General features: G+C 47.0%; 1 long non-coding RNA gene across 1 annotated transcript; it reads left to right on the top strand.

Moving 5' to 3' along the window:
* The first annotated feature begins 22356 nt into the window (after positions 1-22356).
* Positions 22357-25760, top strand: LOC120320097. The gene is made up of 3 exons (XR_005559900.1): positions 22357-22535; positions 24106-24194; positions 25704-25760. It is a non-coding gene; the product is annotated as an uncharacterized LOC120320097 (long non-coding RNA).
* Positions 25761-26286: the final 526 nt, after the last annotated feature.

The following is a 26286-nucleotide window of genomic DNA, read 5'->3' as shown; positions in this document are numbered from 1 at the left end:
ACAATGAAAACCTCGGACAGGAGGAAGAGTGCCACAGGGCGGGCAGGCAGGTGTCTTGCTCGGCTGTGCCTTGGGGGGCACTTTTTTCAGTGCCATTGTAACTTCGAACCGTCACTAAGCGAACTGTTGTAAGTCGAGGACTACCTGTACTTTATCACTTTTTTCCTTTTTTGGGGGGGGGTCATCAGGTTTTTGACACCTTGCTAGACAACCGGGTGATACTCGGATACTACCATATCCTAAAAGTGGTACAATGGGTGAAAAGATTGAGAAGCCCTGACCTGGATGGCTGAGAATCTGCATAGACGTTTAGAATATGGAATAGAATAGAGCTGGACGGGACCTTGAGAGGTCTTCTAGTCCCTCCCCTTCCCCCCCCAAGCAAGAGAACCTATACCATTGTTTATTTCTCCCCCCCCCCCTATTTATTCCTTTCCCCAATTTATCGTTCCACCGAGGGGGCAAACTTAGAAAACGGGGGGATTCCGGAGCCGGGGGGTGGGGTGGGGTAGGGGGAAATAGGTTGTGTGAAGGCAGCCCATCCCGCCTAGCGCAGAGACTGCCTCGCACGTGAACAGCGTCTCCGTCGGAAGAGACTCGCTGTTCCCTCCGCTTTCTTACATAAAGGAAGGCTGCGCGGAACAAATTGACCCCCCCCTCCAGCTCCCCGGCAGATGCCTACTCAGCTTTTCCCGGGATATAAAGCCAGTTGGGCTTGAAAGTTGCTTATGCATCGTCTGCTCCGGTTTTTCTTTCTCTCCTCCTCCTCCTCCTTCCTTGCTTTTTTTTGGGGGTGGGGGGGGGAGGGAAGGGGAAGGAGGAGGAGGAGGCTTCCCAAAAACAAAAATAAAAATAAAATCCTCCACCGGAGTCCATTCTGCCTTGGAGGCATCATCAAACCAAATCCTGCTTTCTACCTGCACCGCTCCGGCCTCCTCCTCCTCCCTCCCCCCCCCAGTTCTGCTGTGTCATTTCAGAAAATGACTTGGTCACAAGATTAGAGAACGGGGGGGAGGTGGGGGGAGGAGGAGGAGAGGGAGGGAGGGGGCGGGGGAGGGGAGGAGGAGTGCAAAGCGAAGCGAAAGGGCGCGCGCCCATAGAGAGAATTCCAGCCTTCCTTCCTTCCTTCCTTCCTTCCTTCCTTCCTTCCTTCCTTCCTTCCTTCCTTCTTTCCTTCCTTCCTTCTTTCCTTCTTTTCTTCTTTCCTTCCTTCCTTCCGAGCGAAGCGAAAGGGTGGCGGTGCTTCTGTTGGAAGGGAGAGAGAGAGAGAGAAAAAAAAGAAATGTAGGGTTCCTACAAAGCAGGGTTGGGAATCTGTTGGAGGGTGGGGGGGTACATCGGAGGGAGGGAGGCAGTGGCCAGAGATTCGGCACCAAAGCTGGAAAGGTGGAAATGGAAAGGAGACCGAGAAGGAGGGAAAGAGGGAGGCTAGCAGGCAGGGAAGGAAGGAAATGGATGGATGGATGGATGGATGGATGGATGGATGGATGGATGGACGGGAGGGAAAGAGGGAGAAAGGAAGGGAGGGAGAAGGAAGGAAGGAAAGAAGGGGAGAGAGGAAGGGAAAGAGGGAAGCAAGCAGGCAGGAAAGGAAGGAAGGAAATGGATGGATAAGAGGGAGGGAGGGAGAAAGGAAAGGAGAAGTAAGGAAGGAAGGAAGGAAGGAAGGAAGGAAGGAAGGAAGGAAGGAAGGAAGGAAGGAAGGAAAAGAGGGAGAGAGACAGGCAGGCAGGAAAAAGGAACCAGGAAGGAAGGAAGGAAGGAAGGAAGGAAGGAAGGAAGGAAGGAAGGAAGGAAGGAAGGAAGGAAGGAAGGAAGGAAAAGAGGGAGAGAGACAGGCAGGCAGGAAAAGGGAACCAGGAAGGAAGGAAGGAAGGAAGGAAGGAAGGAAGGAAGGAAGGAAGGAAAAGAGGGAGAGAGACAGGCAGGCAGGAAAAAGGAACCAGGAAGGAAGGAAGGAAGGAAGGAAGGGAGGAAGGGAGGAAGGAAGGAAGGAAAAGAGGGAGAGAGACAGGCAGGCAGGAAAAAGGAACCAGGAAGGAAAAGGAGAGAGACAGGCAGGCAGGAAAAGGGAACCAGGAAAGGAAGGAAGGAAGGAAGGAAGGAAGGAAGGAAGGAAGGAAGGAAGGAAGGAAGGAAAAGAGGGAGAGAGACAGGCAGGCAGGAAAAGGGAACCAGGAAGGAAGGAAGGAAGGAAGGAAGGAAGGAAGGAAGGAAGGAAGGAAAAGAGGGAGAGAGACAGGCAGGCAGAAAAAAGGAACCAGGAAGGAAGGAAGGAAGGAAGGGAGGGAGGGAGGGAGGGAGGGAGAGAGAGACAGGCAGGCAGGAAAAGGGAACCAGGAAGGGAGGGAGGGAAGGAAGGGGAGGAAGGAAGGAAGGAAGGAAGGAAGGAAGGAAGGAAAAGAGGGAGAGAGACAGGCAGGCAGGAAAAGGGAACCAGGAAGGAAGGGAGGGAGGGAGGGAGGGAGGGAGGGAGGGAAAAAGACAGGCAGGCAGGAAAGGGGAACCAGGAAGTAGGAGGGAGGAAAGGAAGGAAGGAAAGGAAAGGAAAGAGAGAGAGGCAGGCAGGAAAGGAAAAGGGAACCAGGAAGGGGGAGGGAGGGAGGGAAGGAAGGAAGGAGAAAGAGAAAGAAAGGAAAAGAGGGAGGGAGGAAAAAGTGAAAGAATGAAGATAGGGAGGGAGGAGAATGAGGAGGAAAGGAAGAAGGAGGAGAGGAAGAAGGAAGGAAAGAGGGAGGGAGGAGGGAGGGAGGGGAAGGGGAAGAAGAAACAGGGAGGGAGGGAGGAGGAAGAGAGGGCTGGAGAGAAGGAGGGGAGGGGGAGGAAAGGAGAGGAGAGGTCTCTGTTCAACTCTTGGTCTCTGTTACATTTCCTACTGTTACTATCAGCCCGTTTCTCCATATTTGTCCAGGTCATTCCAAAATTGTAGTTTTATTTTGTAGGATATAAGCTATCTCACCTAGTCTTGGGTCAGACCCAAATGTGAGGAGCATTCCTTCCAGCTTCCCATCCGCCTTATCATCATCATCATCATCATCATCATCATCATCATCACAATAATCTCCTACAGTAACACTACTTATGAGATCGCTCTCCTGGCCTATAGGAACAATTGACGGCCCATTATTCAGTATGATTTTTCAGCCATTTTTGTATCAACTTTATTATCACGCCATTCCCGCTCTCTTCTAACAGGCTGTGTGTCAGAATGTACTGTAATGGGATAACAGAAAAAAAACAAAGGAAGAAGAGGGTTGGAAGGGGCCTTGGGAGGTCATCTAGTCCAGCCCCCTGCTCAAACAGGAAACCTTACACCATTTCAGACAAATGGCTGTCCGGTCTCTTCTTAAAAACCTCCCGTTTTTGGAGCACCCACAACTTTGGGGGGAGGCAAGTCGTTCCACTGATTAATTGTTGGTCCTCATGCTCGGCTGAAGCCAAAACGTATCACTCCCTTGATAAACTTCCTGTAATAATCACGGAACAAAACGTTGCGTACGTGTAGGCATCTGGCAGTGTTTCCAGGTGCCTATTTAAAAGGCCCATTATCTGAAAGGAAACAAAATCGTCAAGGCGAGGGATGTATTTCCAACAGGTTAAGTTAAATAATAACGAGGCAAAAACATTTCCAGCGCCCATTGCTCTCCGTCTCCATCCTGAATTCTCAAAATAGAACGGGGTATAATAATAGAAATTGCCAGACTCAGAATGAATTGTACAAGCCGTTTAGAACGACAAGGCTGTCCTCCTAAATACCTTTCCATTTGCCTTCCTTTTTCACTGAATGGAGCGTTTGGGGATCCGTTTGATCAATTTGGAATTTCGGTCTTTTTTTCTTAGTCTGTCGTTTCTCCTTTCTATTTCCTCTTTTTTTTTTTTTTTTTTTGTTCCCAGAGGTATGATTTACCCGGAACATAAGCCATGATTTATTTGAAGCCATTAGTTTGTTAACTAATCCATCATGGGCTGATTCACCTCTCATGCTAACTCAGCTGAAACAAACCAGATGACGAATTCCAGGTAATTAGTATGGCTAGTTATCCCTGAAACCATCACCCTGCCCTATTCTATAAAAACAGGTAGTCTTCAATTTACAACAATTTTCAGCAACCGAAGTTAGAAGGGCACGGAGAAAAGTGACTTAACGACCGTTTTTCACACTTACGACCATTGCAGCCTCCCCAAGGCCCCGCGTTCAAAATTCAGAGGCTTGGCAACTGATTCATATTTATGACGGTTGAAGTATCCCAGGGTCATGTGGTCCCCTTTAGTGACATTTTGACAAACCATGTGAATATCGGCAGTGCATAATCAAAGCCAAAAACTGAATTCCCCTCCTGAGCACGTAATTAGCTTGAAACGCAGGCTTCCTCTCCAGCTCTCCAGTTGCCAGTTCCTTATCAGCTCTGGTTACAATAACCTTGATTCTCACACTAAGTTTAATGTTGTTATATCTAACTGGACTCTCATTCACATCCCCCCCCTTCCAGCATCATCTAACTCAGGGGTAGGCAACCTTGGCTCTTTTATGACTTGTGGACTTCAACTCCCAGAATTCCTGAGCCAGCCATGCTGAGGGGAAAGGGAGAGGTTTCCAAGCTGAGCCAGGCTGGCTCAGGAATTCTGGGAGTTGAAGTCCACCAGTCATAAAAGAGCCAAGGTTGTCTGCCCCTGATCTAACTCTAGAAGCGAAAGGTAAAAGATGGCTACATTTCCATCTGTTATCAATGCAAAAACATTTGATGTGAGCAGCGTTGATAAATGTTGTTAACTTAGCGCTGACATGAAACTGTTGTTAAGTCGAGGACTTACCTGGGATTGCCAGGATCCGAGTCTGATTTGAAGGCATGCACACAAACACACAGACACAGAGAAAAATTCTTCCTATTGTCCTCCATCCACTCCAAATAAGGATTTCCCGTCTCTTGGATTGCTAAATCTGTGTGTCTGCCTGTGTCTGTCTGTGTGTGTTTGTGTGTGTACGCCAGGGTTTCCAAGAACGAAAAGGAACACCAGCAGAAGAGTTCAGCCAGGAGACTGGCATTCTTGTTACCTTGGTGCTTGTTTACAGGGTCAGTAATGCTGAAATAACAACCCTGGGATCTATGTCTACTTCTGTTTGGTAACAGGATCGGAGGTTAATCAGAGGTGGCAGGCAGACTGAGAAACAGCAGGCAGAAAAATAAAAAAAAAAAAGGAGAGAGAGAGAAAGAGAAGAAACAGCTGAATGAGTCAGCAATGCAGACCGAGCAGAGCAAAGCAAAACCATGAACCAGTTGCATTAATTTATCAGTGTAATTCTTCCAAGAGCAGTTCCTCTGCTTTAGAAAATGGACAACACACACACACACACACACACACACACACACACACACACACACAGAGTAATTTAGCACCCCGGCCAGTTGGATAATGCTTTCATTCTTCTGAATTCAGATGTATCTCTTCTTTGGACAGAAACTCCCTTAAAAAAAACAATGCAAAAAAACAAAACAAAACCACAACCCCATGCAAACAAGGAAAAACACAAATTGTTCCTGCAGCTTTCTGGAAGATGTTCGATTGGAAGGGGAACAAGAAAACAGCTAAGGCCAGAGACTGCAGTCCCTCCCTCTCCCAGCCCCACCCCACCTCACAGGACTGTTGTTGTTGTGTGGGCGGGGGGGGAACAGGAGGAGAAAGGTATATGTTTTCCCCCTTTGAGTTATTTATAAAAATAATTAAAGGCAGGATATAACAAAAGTGGACAACCCCTTGTCCGAAATGGTATAAGGCAGGGGTTTTCAAACTTGGCCCTTTTATGGCTTGTGGATTTCAACTCCCAGCATTCCTCAGTCGGCCATGCCAGCTGAGGAATTCTGGGAGTTGAAGTCCACAAGCCATAAAAGGGCCAAGTTTGAAGACCCCTGTTATAAGGGCTCCTGCTTGACAGACTAACAGAGTTGGAAGGGACCTTGGAGGTCTTCTAGTCCAAACCCCTGCTCAGGCAGGAGACCCTATACCATTTCAGACAAATGGCTGTCCAATCTCTTCTTGGAAACTTCCAGTGTTGGAGCACCCACAATTTCCAGTGGCAAGTCATTCCACTGGTTAATTGTTCTCACTGTCAGGAAATTTCTCCTTAGTTCTAGGTTGCTTCTCTCCTTGATTAGTTTCCATCCGTTGCTTCTTGTCCTGCCTTCAGGCGCTTTGGAGAATAGCTTGACTACCTCTTCTTTGGGGCAGCCCCTCAAATATTGGAACACTGCTATCATGTCACACACACACACACGCACACACACACAAAACCCATTTCTTCTTTTCAAACTAGATCAGGGATAGGCAACCTTGGCTCTTTTATGATCCGTGGACTTCAACTCCCAGAATTCCTGAGCCAGCATGGCCCAGCTTGGAAACCTCTCGCTTTCCCCTCAGCATGGCTGGCTCAGGAATTCTGGGAGTTGAAGTCCACGAGTCATAAAAGACTGAAGGTTGCCTACCCCTGAACTAGATATACCGAATTCCTGCAACCGTTTCAGCAAGGGGGTGGACTAGAAGACCTCCAAGGTCCCTTCCAACGCTATTATTCTATTATAGTTCAACCAATAAACAAACTAGTGACCGGCGTGTCGACAAGGAGGAGACCCAAAAAGACAAGATGGCGGTCCCCCAACCCTGCCTCATCCCCTTTTTTACATGTAGGCTGCCATTTTGATTTTTTTTTTTACCCCCTCCTACGGAGCTCCTGATTAGTGAACCAAAAACCGCAGATTGCTTTTCTTCAAACACACACACACACACACACACACACACACACACACACACACACACACACACACACGAGGATTACAGACCAAGTGTAGAAATTTCAGCTAGGAAAGAAACTTGCGAAAGAAAAGTCTCTGTATGCAGTTTCCTTCAACCATAAGGCTTTATAAGGCGGGATTTTTGTCAATGGTTCTGAAAAAGGAAGACAAACACTTTTTTAATACTTTAATGAGGATCGTTTCATTTTTTTTTTTTTAATGATGGTTTATGCTTCTCCTCAAGGGCTGCCCGCTGTTTTTGTGAAACGGACAGCTCTAGCAAGCCTGACAAACCGATAATTAAAAACAACCGCCAGTCAGGCTGACCACAAGCAGCTGAAGGAGGGCAAAGGAATGAAAGAATAGCAAAAAAAAATAAAATTATTTCCAAAGGCTTATTTCGCTTCGAACAAGAGCTTGTACAGGAAGTCGCCTTACGACCACGGTTCAGCCCAAAATTTCTGTTGCTGATAATATCTATTATTTATTTATATATATATATTGGGGTCGGGATTGGGATTTGGGTTAGGATGTTTTTAAAATAACGTTCTTAATATTTAGCAAACAGCATGTCGTCTGGGTTCATGTATTTTAAAAAAACAATGAATGATAATTAATTATCATAAACCACATGTTAACTAATCGCTCCATGGTCTTCTTGTTACGAGTTAGTATATATTCAAAGCTACCTATCACCTTCCTTTCTCTCTGACTCGTTTTTCTAGCCGTTGGTAAAAATGATCCCACGTTTTAAAAGATACCGCATCTTCTTTCTCTTTTCTCTTTAAAGTCAATCTATCCCAGTGGTTCTCAACCTGTGGGTCAGGACCCCATTTGGGGTCGAACGACCATTTCACGGGGGTCGCCAAACAACGCAGTCCCCCATTTTTTCCCCCTTTTCCTTAGCTGTGCTACTCCCTTTTATTCTATTGGCTTTCAAAAGCCAATAGGAATTGTCCAGGCTGTCTCTGCCCTGCTGAGCCCGCCAAAAGTCCCATTCTGCAAACGGTGCTGCACCAATTGAGTAGTCCTCGACTTACGACCAGTTGAGTAGTCCTCGACTTATGACTGGTTCGAGGTCGCGGCATTAAAAAGGTTGAGAACCACTGATCTATCCGTTTCTGCCCAAAGTCTGAATTTTGAACACATGACCCCTCAAGGGTCTTAATAAGGGTGGGAGGAAAATTGATCATATCACTTTTTTTTTCCACTGCCATTGTAATTTGAAACGGTCACTAAACGAACGATGGCATGTCAAGGGGTACCTGTAATAGCAAAAATGAATTCTTTCTAAAGCAGTGGTTCTCAAACTGTGGGTTGGGACCCCATTTGGGGTCAAACGACCATTTCACGGGGGTCGCCAAACAACGCAGTCCGCCATTTTTCCCCCTTTTCCTTAGCTGTGCTACTCCCTTTTATTCTATTGGCTTTTGAAAGCCAATAGAACAGACTCTCTTGAATAGAGTCTAATTCTATTGGCTTTCAAAAGCCAATAGGAATTGTCCAGGCTGTCTCTGCCCTGCTGAGCCCACCAAAAGTCCCATTCTGCAAACGGTGCTGCACCAGTTGAGTAGTCCTCGACTTATGACCGATTGAGTAATCCTCGACTTACGACCGGTTGGGGTCACGGCATTAAAAAGGTTGAGAACCACTGTTCTAAAGGCTTATTTTGTTGGAACAGGATCCTTCAGCTGGCTCTTCAAATCAGCCTTGCGTCCCAGCAACTGCCAGAAATGATCCTTGCAGTTTTCTTGGCAAGATTTTCAGAAATGGATTGTCCTTCCTAGGGGTGAGAGAAAATGGCCGACCCGAGTTTACCCAAGGCAAGACTAGAACTCACTGCCCGCTAGTTTTCTAGTCCGGTTTCTTAAATCGCTTCTGTATATTAAACTGTCTGTTTCTTCGTTTCATGCCTTCCGGCTATGAAATCCTGTGGATCCAACGTAGCCATGGCCTTATTTCTGCTTTGTTTGGCTGTTTCCTCTTGAGACGTCTATCAGGAGACCAGAAGCACAGGGAGTGTCTGAAGCTGGCACCAACTGAAGGCACCAACCTCAAATCTTGGCACCTTTGTCAGGAAAAAGTTGGGAAACATTTAAAAAAAAAAAGGCATTTTTGGTTGGACTCTGCGAGAGAAAAGGGTAACAGAAACAACAAAAGGAATAGGAAAATAGAAAGGGCGAATTTAATAGCCACCATCGTGAGTTTAATTTTTAAAAAGGGGGTGACTTCTTTCTCTTTCTTTCCTTTCTTTCTTTCCATAGTGAGTTTAATATTTAAAAAGGGAGTGGCTTCTTTCTTTTCTCTTTCTTTCTTTCTTTCTTTCTTTTTTTTCTTTCTTTCTTTTTCTTTCCATAGTGAGTTTAATATTTAAAAAGGGAGTGGCTTCTTTCTTTCCATAGTGAGTTTAATTTTTAAAAAGGGGGTGGTTTCTTTCTTTCTTCCTTTTCTCTTTCTTTCTCTTTCTTTCTTTCTTTCTTTCTTTCTTTCTTTCTTTCTTTCTTTCTTTCTTTCTTTCTTTCTTTCTTTCCATAGTGAATTTAATTTTTAAAAGGGGGGTGGTTTCTCTTTCTTTCTTTCTTTCTTTCTTTTCTCTCTCTCTCTCTTTATTTCTTTCTTTCTATATCGAATTTAATTTTTAGAAAGGGGGTGGTTTCTTTCTTTTTCTTTCTTTCATTCTTCCTTTTCTCTCTCTCTCTCTCTCTCTCTCTCTCTCTTTCTTTCTTTCTATAGTGAATTTAATTTTTAAAAAGAGGGTGGTTTCTTTCTTTTTCTTTCTTTCTTCTCTCTCTCTCTCTTTCTTTCTTTCCATAGTGAATTTAATTTTTGAAAAGGGGGTGGCTTCTTTCTTTTTCTTTCTTTCTTCCTTTTCTCTCTCTCTCTCTCTCTCTTTCTTTCTATAGTGAATTTAATTTTTAAAAAGAGGGTGGTTTCTTTCTTTTTCTTTCTTTCTTCTCTCTCTTTCTTTCTTTCTTTCCATAGTGAATTTATTTTTTGAAAAGGGGGGGTGGCTTCTTTCTTTTTCTTTCTTTCTTTTCCTTCCTTCCTTTCCTTCTTTCCTTTTTCTTTTTTTCTTTCCTTCTTCTCTTTCCTTTCCTTTCCCTCTGATTCCCATTTCCTCCCTCCCTTCCTTTTTTCTTTCTCTTGGAGAATTCTGATAAATTGCTCTCTTCTTAATAGATCTCTGCCCTTCTGATCCCCATAGCAGAGAAACCCCCTTGGAGAAAAAATAGACACCCATCAGTCAGCCATTTTGTGAGAGCAGCCACAACACATCCCTACCTCCAAACCCCAAAGGAGCTTGCCTGGCTAAATAAAACTGGCAGCCCTTCTAGCTGCTGTTTCTCAACCTCTGCAAGTTTCAGAGGGGGGGGGGGGACTTCAACTCCCAGAATTCCCCAGCCAGCTCTGCTGGCTGTGGAATTCTGGGAGTTGAAGTCCCCCCCCCCCTCCTCTGAAACTTGCAGAGGTTGAGAAACGGCAGCCTTACAGACACAGATTTGAAAACACCGACTGCTGAATTGGAACCCCAAATCCAGATGGATTTAATTACAAAAGCGACCGTACCGATTCTGCTTAAGCAACTTAAGAAACAGCAACGGGGGGGGGAGACGGGGGGGGGAGAACCTACACACACACACACACACACACACACACACACACACACACACACACACACACACACACACACGCCTGCACCACCCCAGCTCCCTCCGTCAAAATAGGACGCGTCTTATTTCCAGCCCTGCCGTCCACCCGGGAGCCGAAGCCAGCTCCGCTCGCAAGGCGGAGGCGGAGGCTGGTCGTCGGGAGGGCTCCGCGGGTGGCTGAGATGACGCGGCGGCCACGGAGGCAGCGCCGGGCGCGGAGCGGGAAGGGAGCCGCTGGCAGGCCGGGGGAAGAGACTCCGGGGCATTGGAGGAGCGGTAAGGGGGAAAGAGGCTTCCGTCCAGGCCGAATATGCTCAGTCACGGCCTGGAAGGCTTCCAGGTGCAGAGCCGCCGCCGCTGCCACGTGGTGCGAGGCTGAACATCAGCGCTCTGTCGCCCTGGAAAATTCCTTCAATTGCTCTCTCTCTCTCTCTGTGTGTGTGTGTGTGTGTGTGTACACGTGTACACCTGCTCCTCGTTCTCTCTGTCTCAATCTTTTTCTCTCAATGCTCTCTCTCTCTGTGTGGATCTCTCTCTCTCTCCCTCTTCCTCTATTTGTGTGGATCTCTCTGTTTCTCTCCATCTATGTCACTTTGTTAACCTCTCTTTCTGTCTTTTTCCTCTCCTCACTTCTATATTTCTATTAGTTTATCTCTCTCTCTCTCTCTCTCTCTCTCTTATCTGTTTATCTATCTATCTATCTATCTATCTATCTATCTATCTATCTATGTATATCTATCATCTATCATCTCTCTATCATCTATGTATATCTATCATCTATCATCTATGTATATGATATACATAGATGATAGAGATAGATAATAGATCAGTGGTTCTCAACCTTTCTAATGCCGCGACCCCATAATACAGTTCCCCATGTTGTGGTGACCCCCAACCACTTATACATCACCGGGTGGCCAAAGAAAAGGGGGAAAAAATGGTGGACAGCCTTGTTTGGCGACCCCCGTGAAATAGTCGTTCGACCCCAAATGGGTTCCCGACCCACAGGTTGAGAACCACTGAGGTAGATGGATGATAGTTATACAGTATATCTATCTATCTATCCATCCATCCATCATTAATCACTTGCTCTCTTTGTCTACTGTTCTGTCTCTCCTCTCTGTTTCTGTGTACGCCTCTCTCTTTATATCTGTCTATATCTACCTCTGTGTTTACTAGTGTATCTTTCTGTTTTTCTCTGTGTCTACCTCTATCTCTCTTTCTCTGTCTCTCTTTGTCTATTTGTCAAACTGTCTGTCTCTGTTTCTCTCCTCTGTGTCTCTTTATCTGTCTATCAACCTCCCCTCTGTGTGTCTCTCTTGCTCCTTCCTTCCTTCCTTCCTTCCTTCCTTCCTTCCTTCCTTCCTATCTATCTCTATCTATCTATCTATCTATCTATCTATCTATCTATCTATCTATCTATCTATCTACTTTCTATCATCTAATCTATCTTGCTCTCTATTTCTCTACCTGTCTCTCTCTGTGTGTCTCTCTCCTTTCTTTCTATGTCTCTATCTATACCTCTCATTTTCCCTGTCTCTGTCTACCTATTTATCTGTCTTCTCTATCTCTCTCTCTCTATCTCTCTCTCTCTATCTCTATCCAACTATCTGCATACTTGACTGCAGAAAGAAGTAGGAAGTGCAACTACAGTATCAACTTGTTATCGTCTTTGTCATTTTATGGCGTTTTTTTTTTTTGTTTCCTTTTTGCAGAAAGCGTCATGGAAAGATTTCCAAGTAAATGTCAGGGTTTTTTTTTAAGGGGGGGGGGAGATTCCTGCCATAGCAGAAACCTCCCATGTGGAATCATTGTGGGTATCTTCATGAGAAAATGTAATTTTGACAGAACTCCTATTAATGAGAAAATATAACTTATTTCTCATTTGGTGTCTCCCTCTCCCAATTCTATCTTTTTGATAAGAGTTATTAGTTAGAATATATGCAACAATGGGACATTGGTAACCTACAGGCAGTCCTCGACTTACGACCATAATTGACCCCCCCAGATTTCTGTTGCTAAGCAAGACAGTTGAGTTTTGCCCCGTTTTATGACATCTCTCGCCACAGTTGTTAAGTGAATCCCTGCAGCAGTTTTTTTAGGAATATGGTTGTTAAGTGACTCTGGCATCCCCATGGACATCGCTTGTCATAAGCCAGCTGGGAAGCTTGTTAGGTTAGTAACATGGTTGTTAAATGAATGTAGCTTCCCCCTTTGACTTTGGTTCTCGGAAGGTCGCACAAGGGGATCACGTGACCCGGGACGTTGCAACTGTTGCAGGGCCTTGGAATTTTGAACACGTGACCCTGGGGAGGCTGCAACGGTCGTAAGTGTGAAAAACGATCGTAAGTCATTTTTTAAAGTGCCGTTATAACTTCGAACGATGAACAAACGGTTGTAAGTTGGGAACTGGCTATAATTCCCTGCATTGTTTGGATTTTGCTTTGGTTCTTCCATTAACCCTCATATTTTTCCAGCGGCTCTTAAACGAAATGGCTTCCCTTGCTTAGAAGCTCCTGATCCCATAGTCAAAAGATAGAAAAAGAAAAAAAAAAGAAGCAAGAAGGAGGGAAGACCACATCTTCATTGATCGAGGGGGATGGAGTTCCCTCTTGCTACGATGCTTTTCTCAAGAAGGAAGAGTCTTGTCGCTTTGTCAGCTTTATTTTAACATTGTTTTTCAGATTTTGCAAGATCTCCCTGGCGCCTACAGAAACCCACCTTTCCTCTTCTTCCACATGGGGAAGAAAACGAAAGAGCAAAACCGCCAGTAGTCCTTGACTCACAAGTACACTTACGACCGTTTTTCACACGTACAACTGTTGCAGCACCCTCCTAGGTCGGGGGTGGGCAACCTTGGCTCTTTTATGACTCGTAGACTTCAACTCCCAGAATTCCTGAGCCAGCCATGCTGAGGGGAAAGGGAGAGGTTTCCAAGCTGAGCCAGGCTGGCTCAGGAATTCTGGGAGTCGAAGTCCATGAGTCATGAGGGGAGCATAGTTCCCGCATGCTGGCTCAGGAATTCTGGGAGTTGAAGTCCACGAGTCATAAAAGAGCCAAGGTTGCCTACCCCTGGACTAGGAAGCTCACTGTTTAGAACAGGAAGACTTAGGACGGGTAGGCAACCTTGGCTCTTTTATGACTCATGGACTTCAACTCCCAGAATTCCTGAGCCAGCCATGCTGAGGGGAAAGGGAGAAGTTTCTAAGCTGAGCCATGCTGGCTCAGGAATTCTGGGAGTTGAAGTCCACGAGTCATAAAAGAGCCAAGGTTGCCTACCCCTGGTCTAGGAGGCTCACCGCTTAGAATAGGAGGACTTAGGACAGGGGTAGGCAATCTTCTTTTATGACTCGTGGACTTCAACTCCCAGAATTCCTGAGCCAGCATGAAACCTCTCCCTTTCCTCTCAGCATGGCTGTATTTACAACAGTTGCAACGTCCAGGGGTCACGTGATCAGCTTTTGAAAACTTCTGACAAGCCAAGTCAACGGGGAAGGCAGATTTACTGAACAACCACGTTACTCACTTAACAAGCACGATCAGAAATCTTGTAAAACGGGGGAGAAACTCCCTGAACCCATGTCTCACTTAGTAACGGAAATTTTGGGCTGAGTTGTGGTTGTAAGTCAAGGATTACCTGTACTAGGTCATTTTCACAATTGCTCTGAGGTCCCCATAAGCATTGGGGCCTTAGCTCGGTCAACAAGCCCGCCGTGCCCTCGTCCCGTCGCCTTTCTAATAGGTAGACATTCATTTGGTTACAGCTGCTATCAATAGTACCAAAACAAACAAGTAAATGTGTTTGTGGATGTCTCTGTCTGCATGTGTGCATGTGTGTGTGGGGAGGTGTTTTCATAGGCTGTAGGTCTAATATGGGAATTTAAAAATAGCAGCAATTAAAGAAGAAAAGAATGGAAGGCAAGCTGTGATGTCTTCTCTCTGAAGCAAGGCAAAGCATCTGTGAAAGGATGATTCGGAAAGTCTGAAAAGCAAAATCAGGTTTTACATGTCTGTAAGGAAGAAATCCAGAGTGGCATTTCCAGGCACTGTTGTTAGAATATAATCTAGAGACAGAGAAGAAAAAAAAAAGAGAGGAAGGGGAAGCAGAAGGGGAGAGGAGAAGGAAGAGGAGGAGGAGGAGGAGGAGGAGAGAAGAAGAAAAAGGAAAAGAAAGCAAGAAGCCACCCCCCTTTTTAAAATTAAACTCACTATGGTAGGAGGGAGGAGATGGGACTCAGAGGGAAAGGAAAGGAAAGAGAAAGAAAAAAAGGAAGGAAGGAAAGGAAGAAAGAAAAAAAGAAGAAAAAAGCCACCCCCTTTTTAAAAATTAAATGCACTATGGAAAGAAAGAAAAAGAAAGAAAGGAAAAAAGGAAAGAAGAAAGAAAAAAAAGAAAGAAGCCACCCCCTTTTTAAAAATTAAACTAACTATGGAAAGAAAGAAAAAGAAAGAAAGAAAGAAAGAAAGAAAGAAAGAAAGAAAGAAGGAAAGAAAAAGAAAACATTTTGTGGTTGAATTTTTCAGCAGTCACTGGCAAGGGAAAAAAAGCCACTTACAACCATTGCAGCATCCCCATGGTCACGTGATCAAAATTCAGACTGACTCATATTTATGACGATCACATTGTCCCCGGGTCAAATGATCCCTCCTTCCTTCCTTCCTTCCTTCCTTCCTTCCTTCCTTCCTTCCTTCCTTCCGACTTAGCAATAGCATTTAGACTTATATACCGCTTCTCACTGCTTTACAGCCCTCCCTAAGCGGTTTAGAGTCAGCCTGTGGCCCCCAACAATCTGGGTCCTCCTTTTACCCACCTCGGAAGGAGGGAAGGCTGAGTCAACTTTAAGCTGGTCAGGATCAAACTCCTGGCAGTGGGCAGAATTAACCTGCAATGCTGCATTCTAACCACTACACCACCATGGCCCTTCCTTCCCTCCTTCCCTTCCCTTCCCTTCCCTTCCCTTCCGACTTAGCAATAGCACTTAGACCAGTGGTTCTCAACCTTTCTAATGCCGTGACCCCATAATCCCCATGTTGTGGTGACCCCCAACCACTTATACATCACCGGGTGCCAGGGGCGTGGCCAAAGAAAAGGGGAAAAAAATGGCGGACAGCCTTGTTTGGCGACCCCCGTGAAATGGTCGTTCGACCCCAAATGGGGTCCCGACCCACAGGTTGAGAACCACTGACTTAGACTTATATACCACTTCACAGTGCCTCTACAGCCCTCTCTATGAATCAGCCTGTTGCTCCCCTCAACCATCTGGGCTCTCCTTTTACCCACCTCGGAAGGAGGGAAGGCTGAGTCAACTGTAAGATGGTCAGGATCAAACTCCTGGCAGTGGGCAAAATTAACCTGCAATGCTGCATCCTAACCACTACACCACCATGGCCCTTCCTTCCTTCCTTCCTTCCTTCCTTCCTTCCTTCCTTTCCTTCCTTCCTTCCTTCCTCCCTTCCCTTCCCTTCCCTTCCCTTCCCTTCCCTTCCCTTCCTTCCGACTTAGCAATAGCATATACCACTTCACAGTGCCTTTACAACCCTCTCTGTGAGTCAGCCTGTTGCTCCCCCCAACACTCTGGCCCCTCATTTTATCCACTTTGGAAGGATGGAAGGCCGAGTCAACTGTAGACCACATTAATGGAGGAGCTGAAGCAGGAATGTCAGTTTTAGCACAGGGAGAGGCGGAACAGATGGGATGCTCTCTTTCATCCCTCCACAGAACAATCCCCGTTATATAATTTCCTGCTTGCGTATTCATGTAGATCTTTCACTGCACAATCCGAGATGGGTCTCCTTTGAGCCCCGTTGTGTTTCAAAGGGATTCTTAGTGCTCAGCATGATCAGAACTGCAGCCATGTTTAATGCAAGCGCAGATAGATATTGTCAACCAATAAAGATCATCTTTATTGAATACACATCCTGGCGTTGAAGAAGCAAAATCAACTCTAGTCTTCCCACGCGAAATTCTGGTTAGTTAACGATGGCTTTTCACAGGGGTCTTCCAACTTGGCCCTTTTATGACTTGTGGACTTCAACTCCCAGAATTCCTCAGCCAGCCTCTGTTTGTTAGATTTAAGCCAGGGGTCTTCAAATTTGGCCCTTTTATGACTTGTGGACTTTAACTCCCAGAATTCCTCAGCCAGCCTCCATTTGGTTTGTTAGATTTAAGACAGGGATCTTCAAACTTGGCCCTTTTATGACTTGTGGACTTCAGCTCCCAGAATTCCTCAGCCAGCTTCCATTTTGTTTTTTAGATTTAAGTCAGGGATCTTCAAACTTGGCCCTTTTATGCCTTGTGGACTTCCACTCCCAGAATTCCTCAGCCAGGCTGAGGAATTCTGGGAGTGGAAGTCTACAAGCCATAAAAGGGCCAAGTTTGAAGACCCCTGGTTTATAATGTCTTTCCCACAAGTTTTGCCATTTTTCTAAGTCTATGTTATATCCAAAGTTCTTCAGCCATGTTATCATTGTTTCTTTAACTTGTTCATCTCCCCCATTTCTATGGTAAGTTGAGTAGCGACAGAGATTAGCAAGCATCTTGGCAATTCAACCTTGGCAGAAATACTGTAAATTAAATGAGATGAAACACAAACCTCCTCGGAATTGCATTCATACACAATATAGAGTCACCTCTGCAAATTGACTGACTGACTGTCTGATTGACTGATTGATTGATTATGGGCCATCAGGTTGTTTTTGACTCCCAGCGACCACATCAATAGGTAGTTCTCCAAAATTTCAAAGATGTTTAGGGGACTGGAAGTTAAAACATAGGAAGAATGATGCTGGAATTGGGTATGTTTAGTTTAATGAAAAGAAGGACTAGGGGTGTGTGCGAGGGGGGGGGGAACATGCTGGCAGTCTTCCAAGATTTAAGAGGTGCTACAAGGAAGAAGGGGGTCAAGTTATTTTCCAAAGCACCTGAAGGCAAGACAAGACAAGAAACAATGGATGAAAACTAATTGAGGAGAGAAGCAACCTGGAATTAAGGAGAAACGCCTGACAGTGAGGACAATTAACCAGTGGAACAGCTTGCCACCAGAAGTTGTGGGTGCTCCATCACTGGAGGTCTTTAGAAAGAGACTGGAAATAGTAAGAGATTCTCCGGCTTGAGCTCGGGGGTTGGACTAGATGACCTCCAAGGCCCCTTCCAACTCTTGTTGCTCTATGTTCTATGACACTTTCCGGAGAATTGTAGCCCTGCTTCTCTTGCTCAGGCTGATTTCCCAAGGAGGCCTGCCATAAGTGACAAATGCGAAAAAGCTGGATTAAAAAATGTTTCTCAGTCTTCCCTTTTCTGTAAGTCTAACGTCAAGCAGAAGGGTGGTGGTGGAAAAAAAAAAAGGGAAGTTGTGTTTATTTGTTCTTCTGTCTGGCACGACTGCAGCTTCCATTCATGGTGCAGGAAGTGCCCCATAAGGATGTCTTCTCCACAAACCACTTGAAACAGACCCAGCTCAGCTTGCGAGGGGGGCCCTTTGTGCCATGCTTGGAAGGCGGAGGCATTCAGAAAAGGCAGGCACAGCGACAACTTCTCTGTGCATTAATGATTCACCTGTGGAGATGGTTACCAGTGTCCAAATTCCTGGGTGTGCAGCTAACGAGTAGGCTGACTTGGTCGCTCAACAGGGAGACACTGGTGAAGCGGGCACAGCAGCGCCTGCATTTTCTGCGTCGCCTGAGAAAAGCACATCTTCCTTCCCCTGTCCTGACCACTTTCTACAGGGGGACGATCGAGAACATCCTGTCATACGGCATCACAGTCTGGTTTGGAAGCATCCCTGCTTCAGATAGAAAGGCGGTGCAGAGAGTGGTGAGGACAGCAGAAAAGATCATTGGCAGCTCCCTCCCTTTCATCCAGGACATAGCACAGAAGTGTTGCTTGAGCAGGGTCCGCAAGATTATCTGGGACACTACACATCCTCTTCACGGACCTATTTTCCTTGTTCCCTTCCGGGAGGAGGGGGCTCCGTGGTATCCATAGCAGAACATCCAGATTCAGCCATAGTTTCATTCCATACAGCATTAACCTTGCGAACTCTCAAGCTTCCTCCTTCCGTTATATATTCAAGACGGACAGTATTTGATATTTATTTGCTACGTACATGTAGGGATGTGGGTCTATACATAATGTTCATAGTACGTTTAGGTGTGCGTCATGTATGTTTCACTTTGAGAGCGGGCAACTAAATTCCATTTTTGATGTGTGCCTTTGTGCCCACAGTAAAAAAAAATGACAATAAAGGTTGTCTTATCTTATCTTAAACGAGGCTGTAGTTTCTCTCCGTTTGGGATTGCAGACTTGATTCCTGGTTGCTTCCCGGCTATTCTGTGGCTGTGGTGTTTCCGGGGATCTTTGGAAATATGGCTGCTTGCCATGGTTGGTTCCATCTCGGCGGGACTCTGTTGTCTCAGATTCACATCGCCCGGGTTCAGGAAACAGAGCTGGGTCAGGGCACCCTTGCAAACATATAGTACATAGGTTGTCCCTGATCCCTTCCTTTGCGTGTTATTTCTCTTTCTCCCCCTTTCCTTTCCCTCCTGCTCTTCTCCTTCTCTTGTCTTCTATTCCTTCCTTCTCTTCCTTCCCTCCTCCCACCTTTTCTACTTCTCCTTTCTTCTCCCTTCCCACTTTTTTCTATCGCCTTCCCTCCCTCTCCCTTCCCATTCCTTTCATCTCTTTCCCTTCCTGTTCCTTTCTCTTGTCTTCCTTTTCTTCTTTCTTCCTTTTCTCCTGCTCTTCTCTTACCGTCCTTCCCTCTTCCTTCTCATTTCTCTCTTCCTTTCCTATCCTCCCTCTACCTTCCCACTCCAGTTTTTTCCTTCTGCTCCCCTTTCCTCACTCTCTCCCTTTCTTCCTTTCTCTCCCTCCCGCTCTGTCTGAAGCTGATATTTTTTTTATATTTTCCTTCCAAACGAGGAAAAAATGGTGAGTAAATGTTTTTTTTATTAAAAGACGTTTTCAGTCTTGTTCAGTGTTTCTCAACCTTGACCATTTTAAGGCACGTGGACTTCAACTCCCAGAATTCCACAGCCAGCAATGCTGGCTGTGGAATTCTGGGAGTTGAAGTCCACGTGCCTTAAAATGGTCAAGGTTGAGAAACACTGGTCTTGTTTAACATGATAAAAGCATTGGAGACCAACAAAATTTATGGTGAATGATTGAGGGAACTAGGTACTGTATCTCTAGTGCTAACGAAGAGAAGGACCAGGGGTGACATGATAGCAGCCTTCCAATATTTAAGGGGCTGCCACAAAGACGAGGTCAACTTATTCTCCAAAGCCCCAGAAGGCAGGAAGAGAAACAATGGTTTTGAAAACTGAACAGAGAGAAGCAACCTGGAATTAAGGAGAAACTTCCTGACAATGAGGACAATCAACCAGTGGAACAGCATGCCTCCCAAAATTGCGGGTGCTCCATCATTGGAGAGGCTAGACAGTCACCTGTCTGAGATGGTATATGTTCTCCTGCTTAAGCAGGGGCCTGGACTAGAAGACCTCCAAGGTCCCTTCCAGCTCTATTCTATTCTAAGATCTCCTTCATTGATAAGATTTCCTGCCTTGTATATGATTGAGAGTTAACACTGTCTCATTTCCTTTAAAAGCACGTTCTTCTTCACTCCAATTTGGGTGCTTCCTCCCAAATAAGCTACTATGTCACAGTTCTTGTTGCGCACCCAGCAACTCCAGCCGTCATGACCAATATGAGGGATGCTGGGAGTTCTAGAACTGGTGTAGTCCATCCATTTTTCAGAAGGCAGGTGGTCACCCCAGTTCCGAGAAGAGTCACAAGGATGCTGAGGGACTTGGCTGAATCCTACGAAGGCTGGCTGAAGGAACGTACCATTTTCAGCCCAAAGAACAGAAGGCTGATGGGACTCATGATACCTGGAGTCCTTTTCCGAATCATGGAGCGCCACCACAGAGAGGCGGGCTGGGTTTATTCTCCAGAGCTCCCGCAAGCAGGACAAGGCCCAACGGACAGACACTTCGCACAAAGAGACCCAAACTCAGAATACGTTAGGAGGGATTTCCTGACAGTAAGAGTTACGAAGGGTGGAAGAGCTTGTCTCCCGTAATCATGGATGCTCCATCTCCGGAGGTCATTTAACTGGGATGTCTGAGGATGGGTGGCCGTTTAACTGGGATGTCTGAGAATTCCTGGTCTGGAGAAATTCCTGGTCTGGACTTGAAGGCCTCCAAGGTCTTTCCAAGTTATCAATCTATGACTCCATGCTTTCCTTGGGATGTGACCGATGGGCCGACAGCCAGAGGTGGGAGATGAAGAGAAGACCTTGCAGCTGGCAATGAAAAGGTTTCTTCTCTCTCTCCTCCTCCTCTCCCTCCCTCTCTCCCCTTCTCCCTCTCCCTCCCTTTCTCCCTCCCTTTCTCTCTCCTCTCTCACGGTCCTTCCTTCTTTCCCTCTCCCTCCCTCCCTCCCTCTCCCTCTTTCTCCCTCTCTTCTCTCCTCCCTCCCTCCCTCTCTCCTCCTTCCTATCCCCTTCTCTTCCCCTGCTCCCTTTCCCCCCTTCCTCTCTCCCTCCCTTCTCTCACTCTCCCTCCCTTTCTCTCTCCTCCCTCTCTCCCTATCTCACTGTCCTTCCTTCTTTCTCCCTCCCTTCTCTCCCCTCCTCCTTTCCCCCCTCCCTCCCTCTCCCTCCCTTTCTCCTCCCTCTCTCCCTTTCTCATTATCCTTCCTTCTTTCCCTCTCCCTTCCTCCCTCTCCCTCTCCCTCCTCTCTCCTCCCTCTCTCCCCTTCTCCTTCCTCCCTCCCTCTCCCCCTTCCCCTCGCTCCCTTCCTCCCTCTCTTCCCCTCCTCTCTCACTCTCCTTCCTTCCTTCCCTCTCTCTCTCTCCCTTTTTCTCTCCCCCTCTCCCTCTCTCTCCCTCACCCCTTCCCCAACACCCCAGCCGTTAAAGGCCACTGCAGAACCCCGGGCGTCGGGGGGGGGGGGAGACAGCGAAGACCACCCTTCCCTCTCCTCCAGAGGTGGGAGTCCAAGCCGGGGTGGGGGGGCACGATCGTCCCGCTTCTGGTCTCCCCCGTCTCGGGCCTTCTCGGAGCCGGCTGCGACCCTCCCTCGGGCCCGGCCGGAGCTTCTCCCGGCCCCCGAGGGAGGCGGACGGGATGGCCGCTCCCTGCGTCACGGGGATCGTGAGTCAGCGCGCCCGGCCGAGCGAGCGAGCGAGCTGGAGGCAAGGCGGGAGCCGGAGCCAGCCGGCTGGGTAGCCGGCCAGGGCGGGAGGGAAAAAGGCTGCGCAGCGACGGGCCGAGAGTGGCCGGGATCCGCGCGCGACCCCCGGCCCGAAGGCAGGAAGGGCCCTTCGAGGGAGGCTCGGGCCTGAGCCCCCGGCCGAGGCCGCGGAGGCTTCGGAGGGCCTGCCGGGGAAAAGCTGCTGGCGAGCGATCGATGGGGATCAGCCAACTCCCTCCCTCCCTCCGATTTCTTTTCCTTCGTTCCTTCCTTCGTTTTCTTTTCTGTTCCTTCCGCAGTCTTTTCCTTTCCTCCTTCCCCTTTCCTTTCCTCTTCTCGTTTCCCCATTCCTTTCCTCTTCCTTCTCTTTTCCTTCCCCCTTTCCTCTTCCTCTTTTTCCCTTTCCTTCCCTCTTCCTTCTCTTTTCCTTTTTCCCCTCCCTCCCTTCCGTTTTCTTTTCTGTTCTTTCTGCTGTCTTTTCCTTTCCTCCTTCCCTTTTCCTTTTCCCCTTTCCTCTTCCTCGTTTCCCCCATTCCTTTCCTTTCTTCCTTCTCTTTTCCTTCCCCCTTTCCTCTTTTCCTCTTACCCTTTTCTTCCCTCTTCCTTCCTTCCCTTTTCCTTTTTCTTCTTCCTTCCTTCCTTCCTCCATTTTCTTTTCTGTTCCTTCTGCAGTCCTTTCTTTCTCTTTTCCTCTTTCATTTCTTTCCTTTTCCCCCTTCCTTCCTTCCTTCCTTCCTTTTCCTTTTCTCCTTTCCTTTCTTTTCCTTTTATCTCCTTTCCTTTGCTTTCTTTTTTCTTCCCTGCCCTTATCCTTGTCCTTTCCCCCTCCCCTCTCCTTTGTCTTCTGAAAGGTATTTACAAAGGCATCTCCCTTTATGCTTATCCTCACAACATCAACCCTGTCAGGTAGGCTGGCCAGGATGAGAATGACTGAGCTAAAGTCCCCCCAGGGAACTCTGCAGGTGGGAAACAACATCAGTCTGCTCCCAGCCCAGCCTCTTCACTATATGCCCCACGGAGGCCTTGTTTGCAAAGTGGATCCCGGACTTCCTGAGCAATTCCTACAGGGGGCATTTGACCAGCTGGGGCTCAATGCTAAACTGCAGTCTGGCTTGTCTGCTCAGATATGTCTTGGGCAGAGTGCTAAAGAATAGAATAGCGCTGGAAGGGACCTTGGAGGTCTTCTAGTCCAGCCCCCCCCCCGGTTCCAGTCCCCTAAATACCCAGTTGTGGGATTCAAATACCTGAACAATCGGTTCTCTGCGTGGATGTAGGCCTGGGCCTCCAAGGCCTAGAATGGACTTCTGGAAGTGACATCCACGCACTTCCTGTGGGCCATTCTAGGCCTGTGGGGCCTCCTTCAGGACTTCCAGGCCTAGAACGGACTTCCGGAAGTGACATCCTGCACTTCCTGTGTGCTGTTCTAGGCCTGGGAGGCCTCTTCTAGGCCTCTGAGGCCTAGAATGGACTTCTGGAAGTGACATCCATGCACTTCCTGTGTGCTGTTCTAGGCCTGGGAGGCCTGCTCCATGCCTCTGAGACCTAGAATGGACTTCTGGAAGTGGCACCCATGCACTTCCTGTGGGCTGTTCTAGACCTAGGAGGCCTCCTTCAGGACTTCCAGGCCTAGAACGGACTTCCGGAATTGACATCCTGCACTTCCTGTGTGCTGTTCTAGGCCTGGGAGGCCTCTTCTAGGCCTCTGAGGCCTAGAATGGACTTCTGGAAGTGACATCCATGCACTTCCTGTGTGCTGTTCTAGGCCTGGGAGGCCTGCTCCATGCCTCTGAGACCTATAATGGACTTCTGGAAGTGGCACCCATGCACTTCCTGTGGGCTGTTCTAGACTTAGGAGGCCTCTTCTAGGCCTCCCAGGCCTAGAATGGACTTCCAGAAGCAACATGGGGTTCAGCCAGTTCTCCAAACTAAGCAACATTTAACTACCGGTTCTTCCAAACCGGTGCAAACTGGCTGAATCCCACCACTGCCTATACCATCTCAGACAGGTGACTGTCTAGCCTCTTAAAAATCTCCAGTGATGGAGCGCCCACGATTTCTGGAGGCAAGCTGTTCCACTGGCTAATTGTCCTCACTGTCAGGAAGTTTCTCCTTAATTTGTTCAGTTTCCAACCATTGTTTCTTGTCCTTCCCTCTGGTGCTTTGGAGAATAGTTTGACCCCCTCTTCTTGGTGGCAGCCCCTCAAATACTGGAACGCTGCTATCATGTCTCCCCTATTTCTTCTTTTCTCTAGACTATTCAAACCCAAGTTTTGCAGCTGTTCTTCGTATGTTTTGGTCTCCAAGGCCTCTGATCATCTTAGTTGCTCTTCTCTGAATTTTTTCCAAACTCTCAACATTTTTTTTGTGATATGGTGACCAAAATTGGCTGCAATATTCCAGGTTTGGCCTTACTAGGGTTTTATAAAGCAGCACTAATACTTTGCGTGATCTTGATTCTATGCCTCTATTTATACAGCTCAGGATTGTATTAGCACACAGCTGGCCTCATAGTCAAGTGATCGTCCACTAGGACTTCAAGGTCCCACTCACAGTCACTGTTTTAAGGTCAGTTACTGTTTTTAAGAGATGAAGAACTTCTCCTTTGAAGATAACCACAGTCTCCAATTCTTTCCAAACAACATAGAAAAAATCATTTAGTCTAGAGTTGTACTCTGGAGCTCTGGGGAGGCACTTGCCCCACCTCAAATGTTTTGGGCATCCCTCCCCAGGTGCCATTTCAGGCAACTCTTTCTGATCGAGAAATAGTTTGAGAGCCAAAACAATCACTTGCAGACCGTTTCCATCAAACAGGGCCCTCCAGATATGGGAGACTTTAGTTCCCAGAATTCCAGTTTCTATGCTAGCTAAGGAATCTGGGAAATGAAATTCTCTACAATTAAAAGACACAATGTTGGAGAAGATTGATGTTAGGCAAATAAAACCCAGCTGTGATGGTTGGAATAGACATTTAACTGGGTAGAAGACTCACATCTTCTAAGACAAAATGGAGAACCGTGGCCCTTTTATGACTCATGGACTTCAACTCCCAGAATTCCTGAGCCAGCCATGCTGAGGGGAAAGGGAGAGGTTTCCATGCTTAGACATACTGGCTCAGGAATTCTGGGAGGTGAAGTCCACAAGTCATAAAGGGACCATCTAGCCCAGTGGTTCTCAACCTATGGGTCGGGACCCCATTTGGGGTCGAACGACCATTTCACGGGGGTCGCCAAACAACGCAGTCTGCCATTTTCCCCCCTTTTCCTTAGCTGTGCTATTCCCTTTTATTCTATTGGCTTTTGAAAGCCAATAGAATAGACTCTCTTGAATAGAGTCTAATTCTATTGGCTTTCAAAAGCCAATAGGAATTGTCCAGGTTGTCTCTGCCCTGCTGAGCCCGCCACAAGTCCCATTCTGCAAACGGTGCTGCACCAGTTGAGTAGTCCTCGACTTACGACCGGTTGAGTAGTCCTCGACGTACGACCGGTTGGGGGTCGCGGCATTAAAAAGGTTGAGAACCACTGATCTAGCCATACTGGCTCAGGAATTCTGGGAGGTGAAGTCCACAAGTCATAAAAGGCCATCATTCCCCACCCCTGTTCTAAGACTTTGTTTGCTATATTTATTTATTTATTTATTTATTTATTTATTTATGAGACTTATATACCGCTTTAAGTGCAAGCACTCTCTAAGCGGTGTACACCAGTAAGCAATGTATATATATATTTACATTGCCCCCAACAATCGGGGTCCTCATTTTACCTACCCCGAAAGGATGGAAGGCTGAGTCAACCTTGAGCCGGTGAGATTTGAACCGCTGACCTGCTGAACACAGTCAGCTAAAGTGGCCTGCAGTACTGCACTCTAACTGCTGCGCCACCTCGGCTCTTATATAAGGCTATGAGATTAGCTTCTTCCCACCTTTAAAAAATATTTCAAATATTTTCCTTTTTTAAAATTACTTACCTATTGTTCTAAAACCTCAAAGGTGGTCCTTGACCTATAAGCATTTATTTAATGACGATTCGAAGTTACAATGGCAATGACTTACGGCCATTTTTCACACAATCATTGCAGCATCCCCGGGGTCACGTGATCGAAATTCGGCCACTTGGAAACTGGCATGTACTGATGACGGTTGCAGTGTCCCAGGGATCACGTGATACCCCTTTTGTGACCTTCTGACAAGCCAATTCAATGGGGGAAGCCAGCTTCGCTTAACAACCTTGTGTCAACGCTGCTAACATCGGATGTTTTTGCTTTGACAACAGTTGGAGATGCAACCATTTTCTTCTTATGTTTTACTCTTAGAGTTAGAGTTAGATCAGACATGTCAAACACAAGGCCCGGGGCCCGGATGTGGCCTGCGATGCCATCCTGGAAACAGTGAGGGAATGGCCCCCACTGCCTTGGCCCTAGTCCAGGCCGGCCGAGAGCCAATGTACAATTTTGTGGTGGCCATCTATGCTGAAACGCATTCAGTCTTAGCTTCACAAGGTCGTCTGGAAACAGCAAGGAACCAGCCCCTGCTGTGTCAGCCCCGCCTCCTGGGTGCATGCTGGGGAGGTGTCACCCTTTGTGAGGAATGTAGAAATGCACCATGTCTTGGCGCTTGCCCCGGTCCCACCCTTTCTGCCAGAGACCCTCAGATCTGTCCCAC

This window comes from Crotalus tigris, unplaced genomic scaffold (assembly GCF_016545835.1).
Source record: "Crotalus tigris isolate CLP2741 ecotype Arizona unplaced genomic scaffold, ASM1654583v1 scf7180000021160.8983255:1529534, whole genome shotgun sequence".
NCBI classification, from domain to species: domain Eukaryota; kingdom Metazoa; phylum Chordata; class Lepidosauria; order Squamata; family Viperidae; genus Crotalus; species Crotalus tigris.
This window is presented reverse-complemented; position numbering and strand designations above follow the sequence as displayed.